Genomic DNA, 8,465 nt, shown 5'->3' on the forward strand with positions numbered 1-8,465 from the left:
AAAATATAACCCCATTTCGATTCAATCAAGTTGCATTGGATGATGAAGAGATGAAAGAAAAAAGTCATATTCAACACACTCATTTCATATTCACACAAATATTGAAAGACTTTTTTATAGGTCCATCTCATTGGATTCAATTGTGAAGGAGAAATCTCCATGTGGTTAAGAAACACTACTATAAAGTCGTTAAAAGCAAGCTGAATACCTACCCGAGAAAACAAGCAGTTGTGAAGAAGAAGAACACACCCTTCATATTTAATTCACAATCTCTTGTTCTCTTTCTCAAAAACCATCCCTCGGTTAAATGAGGAGCACACCTCGGTGAAGGTGTTGTCTAAGCCTCCATTACTGGTGAAAAAGGAAATCGTATCTAATCTCTCTTGATCCACCCATCATGAATAGTCTTTATTTTCTAACTCCAGGACAAACTGGCAGCCACCTAGGTTCATTCGTGTATCACTATCAACAAATAAAAAATAACAACGATGAGTATAAGCACACAGTTGAGGTTTTTGTTCCTTCTTGAAATCTCTTACATAATCTAAATTTGTTAAAGTCTGAGCGTAAACCTTCCCCCACCTTTGGCGCCAATGCCATCATTCGAGTTTCCCATGATAATCACCCCAAGAATCATGACGAATGAAAAGTAAGCATAGTAAGAATGTAGTCAAGATCATTAGAGTCAATAATCACATATTTTGGTATGCAAAAAATGATTCTCTTGAGCAACAAAAGGGTCGTCGGAGCAAAGAAAGAAAAATTAAGGGGAATAGTCAGCAAATGTGAGATCGAACACAATAGGGACAACACAAAATCCTTGAAACGTCACGAGCAAGAGAAGTAAAAGGAGATCATATTCCCTCTTTTGGCATTTCAAAACTAGCAACAAGCGACCCTGTGATCGGTGACTAAAGATCGAGGAAGACACACTATCACCACCAATTGGGCCAATTTGGCCTTGATCCCTCCTGTCATACCCTAATTTTGACCCCCCTGATATGTCATACCTCTAAGTACCTCATCAAACTCAGGACAGGTACTCAGGGCAGTCACTTGTTTGTCTGATACCCAATCGAGGGTGCTCAAGGACAAAAAGTTCAGGCAAAGGATCAATCAATATGAGAATAACCTCCAATGCAATCATAGGATTCAAATTATTCATTTATTCACCTATGTTGATTAGACAACAGTTATTAGAACTCAGGTTTGCTCAGCTAAGGTTTTTAACCCATCGAGGACTGAAATCAGGGACCACATTTGGGAAACCCTAAAAAGCTCCAGGACACCTATCAAATGGTTCAATCATCTTCAAATGATCCATATGACAATATATATTAGGCACTACACTTCAATTCAAGATCTACAGTCATCAATTTCATCTGGTCGACAATTAGGGTTTTTGACCTAATTTACCAAGATAGTTGACTTTTAATCAGGACATAGTGCCACAACTCAAAGCATGGCTCAATATCCTCCAATAACTCAATATGATCCATTCATATCATTCATTTGATGAGGATATCTTAATTCACTTGAAATCTCCAGAAATGCGATTCACCTAAAAAAGTCAACTGTACAAGATCACCATTGACTTTTTGGAAATTTTGGTCAACCATGACTTTTGAAGTTTTAAATCATCAATATATGATATTTGAAGTCATTTGATCAAGGAAAATCAAGAAAATCAATCAAGAATCAAAAAGTCAAAGTTTGACTTTTCATACTTAGAAAATTTTCCAAGTGTTTTCAAGTGGTTTTTACCAAACTTTGAAAGGGAATATCTCAAAATTTCACCTACAAACTGAAAAAAACTTCCAACATAAAAGTTGTAGATTTTGATCCAATGAACAACTTTGTCACATATGATTTTTTGGCTAGAAATCAACCATTGAAGAGATATGGAGCTTCAAAGTGACTGCCTTCACAAAACTAGCAAGAAAACCCTAGTTTTCTTCAAACTTAATGGGACTTTTTCACTAATTTCCCTAAGGATTTTGGGCAAACACCAAACTAATGAATTGAAGTACATATCAAGGGCTTTTCAAATTGTATTCAACCATCTTCAAATTCATTATGAGTTGAGAGATATGGTTGATCAAAGTTTGGGCATTTGAAGTGAAATTATGGGTCATGTCCAAATTTGAATTTTGCAAACTTTGTACCAATGCCTCTACCAATTGATGCATCCTCATCCATGAGATATCAGAAGATATTTGAAGGAATCAAATGCACTATTCCATCGTTTTTGGCCAAGTTGCAAGAATTCAATGCCATGTGATTAAGTATTCATTACAAATTTGGAATCTTGATGAATCACCCAAGAATCTTCTCCTAAGCCAATTAGAGTTCACTTCTGCAACAGAATTGTCCCCTAAGATCATACAAAATCGATGGCTAGGGGATTGGTCAAGTGGAATCAAAATTTCCATCATTGCATTTTGGATATTTTTGAAATTTCTTCATAGCCAAGAAACCAAGTTAACCTCATTAAGCAAAGCTCACTCTCTGCAAACACACTGAACTCTTTGCCTATAAATAAGAGAGCATACCTCAGTAATTAGACACACCAAAGCAACAGAATTCTTGCTTTCTCTCTTCTCTCTTCATACTTAGGTTTTTCAAAGGTTCTTTGGCAAGAAGACTCGGATTCTTCAAACCAAAGCTCTTCCTTTGAAAGTAAGTATTCAAACACATCAAGGGAGGTATTTAGAGGTGATCCAAACCTCTGGAACACTTCTGTACATGGAGAATCATCATCTTCACCTCTCACTTGGAGCTGTTTCAGTTGGGGTTGAGCAAGGAGTTCTGGGCAGTTTCAATCCAAGCCAAGCATCTCAACACCTTCCTGAGGGATCACTAAAGCTATCTGGATCATTGCAACAACTCTGTAGCACACTTTGATCAGAGCTCAAACTCCATTTATGAGGTAAGTTTCATGAACTTCAAACTCCATAATTCACGCATGATAAATTAAAAATGAAGTTACCAGTTGGTTTCTGCACCTTCAAGGATCATTAACCCTCAATCAATTGCATCATATCATGCATATAAAGTATTTCATGTTAATTTCCAGTTTTAGGATTCTTAGTGTTCATGCGTGCGAATTTTGAATTACACTGAAAATAAATAAAATCAAAGGATACCATCATGATCCTTGTCCAAAAACGAGCAAAATCCATGTTTACATCTTTGAGTTTGGTTGAGAAACGAAGGAGATAGAAAATTCAAAATGTTTGGAGCTTGAGGTTGAAGATGAAGATGGTGGCGCCATTTTTCAAAATTCCCAGGTTTTAGTTTATTATATTTTGAATGGTTTGTGTTTAACCTACGAATTCATCGTAGTGTCCCATTGGTTACAGCGCGCGTCCAAAAGCCTTGCCTTGCCTTAGGTCTGGGGTTCGATACCCCCCTCAGAACTTTTGTTCATTTTATTTTTCCAACTCATTTAATGCTTTGCTTTCACATATAATCATATGGGCTCTCTTCCTAAACAGGCCACGCGCGTGGCCCAGTTGGTATTTGTTTTTTTGGTAACCTCTAGGGCGTGGGTTCAACCCTTGGCAAGACCAAACCCTTTTTTTTAACATTATTTTCTTTCATTTTATTTTATAACTTCACATAATTAAATCACCCATCAATTTAAATCATTTTCTCTTGATTTTTCACACACTTCTCATTTAATATATCTACTTTGAGAATATACCAAAAAATTACAAAAAATATATTATTTTAGTATATTTTAATTAGGTTAAAAATCACATATTTTAAGTATGTTTTAATACCTTAAAAAATATAATTTTCACTTGATTTTCAAAACCAAATCTCTTGTAAATATTTTTCTGATAAAACCCTAATCATTTAGGTCTTAATCAAGATTAGACTTTGTCATTATCTTAATTAAGTTGACTGTTGTCAAGAATTTAAACTGTTTTCAAATCTCCGATTAGCCGGACGGTCAAAGTTTTCAGACAACAAAACAATAATCATTTCAATTGCCAATCATTTTCAACTGTTTTTTTATAAATAGTAAATCTTTTTTTAATGGGCCCCTAATAGAGTGTAAGTCCCAGCACCTTTTTTTTTCTTTTTATTAGTTTGTTTTCAAAAACTGCATTTACAAAATCTTCTTTCTGTTTTCAAAACATTCTTCTGGTATTTGAAGGGCATTATTCTCGGTGAAACTCTTCAGATACCTATGTGACCTATGTCCATCTTCACTTCTTCTGTTTTCAAAAACCCTTAACTGTTTATCATAAATATTCAACTGTTATCAATAAAACTGCTGGTAAGGCTTTGTACATACTTCTTCAAAGGCCTCCACTCCATCCAGGTTAGGCTTTATAGCTTTCAATTTACAATCCTTATTTAAATTACTGTCAAATATAAACTGTTTATATATTGTTTAGAACTACGTCTGAGTGTAAACCTTAGGACAGTTAAACTGTATATATATTATAGGACTATGGCCTAGGATTGAGAATGTCTTCCCGGTGAAGGCTCTTTCCTAATTAGAGATCTTTAGTTCAAACCCTCAAGATGAATTATTCCCGGTGAAACATCTTGAAAAAGCCTTAGAACAAAAAATAGGATACATCCACCCAAGAGGAATTATTCCCAGTGAAACCTCTTACCCATTTGCTTAGAGCCAAAATAAGTTCAAAACCACATAGCTTTCTCTTGTGCTATAACAAGGACCCTCGATGACCCTCGATGACCCTCGATTAGCCTCCTCTTGGGCTTTGTACAAGGACCCACAAGCTTCTTAAAAGCATTTCCAGCTTCCTCTTGAGCTTGTATGCAAGGACCCATCAGGTTTCTTATAAACATAGGAACGGGTCTTTAGTCACCTTTTAGCCTATCCTGGTGAGTTTCTTCTACTTTTAACCAGACTTCAAACAAGCTAAGATTGTCTCAATCTCATATTGAGTCCACCTTTTGGAATGAGAGACATGGACAGTCTCTGTCACCCTTATCTTCATTAATTTCCTTAGCAGAGTCTAGGATCCATAGTTATCTATCCTTAGTCAGTGCCAGCCTTAATCTTGGGCTTTAAACAAGAAGTCTCAATTAGATAATAATTCTGCTATCACTCAAAATCCCTGGAAAGGGTCAGCCTCCAAAAAAATCAGTCTTTTAATAGATAAATCCTCCAGCAGAGTAAAACTCCCCAAAGAGTCAGCCTCAACCTTGGGCTTCATACAAGGCATGAAACAATAACTTCCCCAGTTAAAAGTCAGCCACAACCTTGGGCTTTGTACAAGGCAGATAATAGAGTCTCCCTAGTGAATCCTTCATCATCAAGTAGCCACAACCTTGGGCTTTGTACAAGGCAGATAAACCACATTTCCTGTGTCAAAGATTCCTAACCTCTAGGATCTTTTCCCCATAGAGTCATCCATACTCAGTTTCCTCAATAGTCAGCCACAACCTTGGGCTTTGTACAAGGCAGAAAACAATGTTTTGCCTAGCCAAAGTAGCCACAATTCTGGGCTTTGTACAGAACACCAAATAAAATCCATCAAATAAACACTCTTCAACTAGAGTCAGCCTCAATTCTGGGCTTTGTACAGAACACAAATTCCCTGTAGTTAATCCCCAGTGGAGTCATCTCCCAGAGTTAATAAAATCAATCAATCAAAAAGCCTCAAGCTTGGACCTCATACAAGCCAACTAAAGTCAAATCTTTTATACAGTAGATAGATATAGGTTATCTCTATAGAGAGATCTTTCTCCTATCTCACCACATTCAAACAAACAAACATTACATTTCATTTTAATCTTAATTAAGTCTCCCATTTAGGATTTTGAAAGGCATGAGCTGGCAGTAAAACCCAGACATGTGGTAACTTTCCCTAATTTGGATGAGCATCTTTCTTTCATTCAAGACGCAGTTGACTGGTATACTTGCACATACACAAGTAAGGTCCCCCTCTTGAATGAAATGAATTCAGTTATTCTGTCACTCTTTTTAATGTTTGTGGTGGAATAGTAGAAATACCTCTCTATAAAGATGATTTCACGGCTCTTTACTGTAAACAGAGATTTAATTCAAGCTTCAACCTTGAGCTTCAAGCAAGGCACCAAAAATAATTAATTTCCCTAATTAGTTCTCCGAACTACATTAAGCTCTGACTTTCATTAGGGATATGTAGGCATGAGGTTCACAAGGAATCTCAGCGAGCTAATAAAATACCAAAAATAGTCAGTCTGTCTGTCTTTCTTTTAATTCAATTCATTCTTTCTCCTAATACAAAGGAGAAACTTTCCCAATAATAAGCAACAAACTCAAACACATAGACACAGAGAAGGTTCCCGTAGAGTACTACGGATATGTAGGGTGCTTAAACTCTTCCCTATGTATAACCGACCTCCCGGACTCCAGAATTTCTAGTCTAGGTGAATCCCCACACTTAGCAAACTCCTAGGGTTTATTTGAGATCTTTTTCTCCTCTCCTACTCGTAGGATAATTAAAAAGTTCGTGTGATATCGTAGGAAGAATTGAAACAAAATTCATCCCGCCCCGGGCGCATTCTCCTTCCAAATTTCGCGTGAAGGGTCTAGCGTGCCGTCCTCCCAAGTGAAATGGGGAGGTAAAGAAAACGACAGCCACACCTCCCTTGCGTACTCCAAAAATATTAGCCATGCCTCGAAATCTAGGGCCACGTTGAGATCTCTAACTGTGAAACTTTTTGGCTATGAGATATATATTTAATGTGTGTGATCTCAAAGCCAACTACTCTCACTTTTCACATCTCTAACCATAAATTTAATATCTTCTAGGCAACCATCAGATGGCCCACGTGGATGGTTAAAAGAGTCAATCTCAATATGCTTCACAATCCTAGCTTCATGAATGATAGTAATGACTTAGGGAAACCATTTTGGGCCAGTATCGCTGCCCAATAAGCCCAGCCCAATTCGAGCGGCCCAATAACGGAACCATATTTTGCTTATTTGCTCATCACCAACCATCATATCTAAACAGATAGCCTCACGCTCCTCTCGTAAGGCTAAATAGGAGTGGTTTTAACCACTAAATGTATATAAGCTCTGCAATGCTCCATATTCTATATTCATTCTTGCAAAGTTAATCTCTCTTACCTCGAATGACTTAGGCTTTGGAGTGCTAACCTTGCAGGTACACCCCCGCTCTACCATATCAAAAGCTCGTACCATGATATTAGAATAACGTTTTCCATTTACATCACCAATCTTTGATTTACACCAACATATTTATTGATATTGTGTATGCTTAAATTGTCTATATATATATATATATATATATATATATATATATATATATATATATATATATATATATATATATATATATATATATATATATATATGAATGACATTTTTATGTGAGAACATCAAAATAAATATGAACCATTAGATTTTAAAATAAATGGTGGAGATTATGTGTCGTTCTTTTTTTATCTCTTCTCCATCATTAAAATCTAATGGTTAAGATTCATTTTCATGTTCTTACATGAAAATGTCATTCTCATATGATACGTCATATATACACTATAATTGTTGTGATACGGTTTAAGAGGTTATCCAGACAGTCTCTCAATCATTAATTTTTACAGAGGATTTGATTTTTGGATTTTAAATTCATTCTGGAAAAAAAGTTATTCTTTAGAAACATGATGGAGTGATTGAATCCCAAACATTTGTCCAAAAATGTATTTTCATAACTAAAGAATTAATTTTAGAGAGAATAGTTTTCCATCACTATTACGCTTAAATTCCTTCACAAATCAATTTAGTTACTTAATTATAACCGTAACAAATTTCTATGACACAAAATGTTAGTGAGGTGTTGAAAATTCTATCACAAATATGCACGAAATAAATATGTCACTATTGGTATCGTTTCGTCACTAAATATTATGAAGAAATTCATCTCAACACATATATTTACACCAATAATTGGTGAGAGAATATTAAATATCCCAATAAATATGAGGGATTTAAAATTTCTTCTAAAATATGCATATTCGTCACTAATGGTGTCAAATGTCAAAATATTTTGATTATGCTAAGTTGGACAATATGTTTGGAAATATTGATGGAACTTAAGGTGTCACAGTATAATGTCATGACATCTTGTGTCACATTATATTATTTAAGCATTTGTTTCATCCATGAAAGTTAAGTGCATCTACTTTGAGCAGCAATGAACTCGTCTTCGGAAACACAATTATGTTTTTTTAGTTAACCAAGATATTAAATTGTTCCCTTGAAAGAAACAACTACAAGAAGTACTTTTTGTATGCTCTGCATTTCCTGACATGTTAGTATCAAAATACCCAAATAGAGAAGAAGAGTTGGTATTAAAAGAGTACAAAATACCATAATCATATATTTCACTTTTGTACTTAATGATTCTTTTTACTTGAGTATGATGATGACTTATCTTAGGATTTTCTTGACAGCGCACACAATCCAACAA

The sequence above is a fragment of the Vicia villosa genome, unplaced genomic scaffold, assembly GCF_029867415.1.
Source record: "Vicia villosa cultivar HV-30 ecotype Madison, WI unplaced genomic scaffold, Vvil1.0 ctg.000148F_1_1, whole genome shotgun sequence".
In the NCBI taxonomy this organism is placed as follows: Eukaryota; Viridiplantae; Streptophyta; class Magnoliopsida; order Fabales; family Fabaceae; genus Vicia; species Vicia villosa.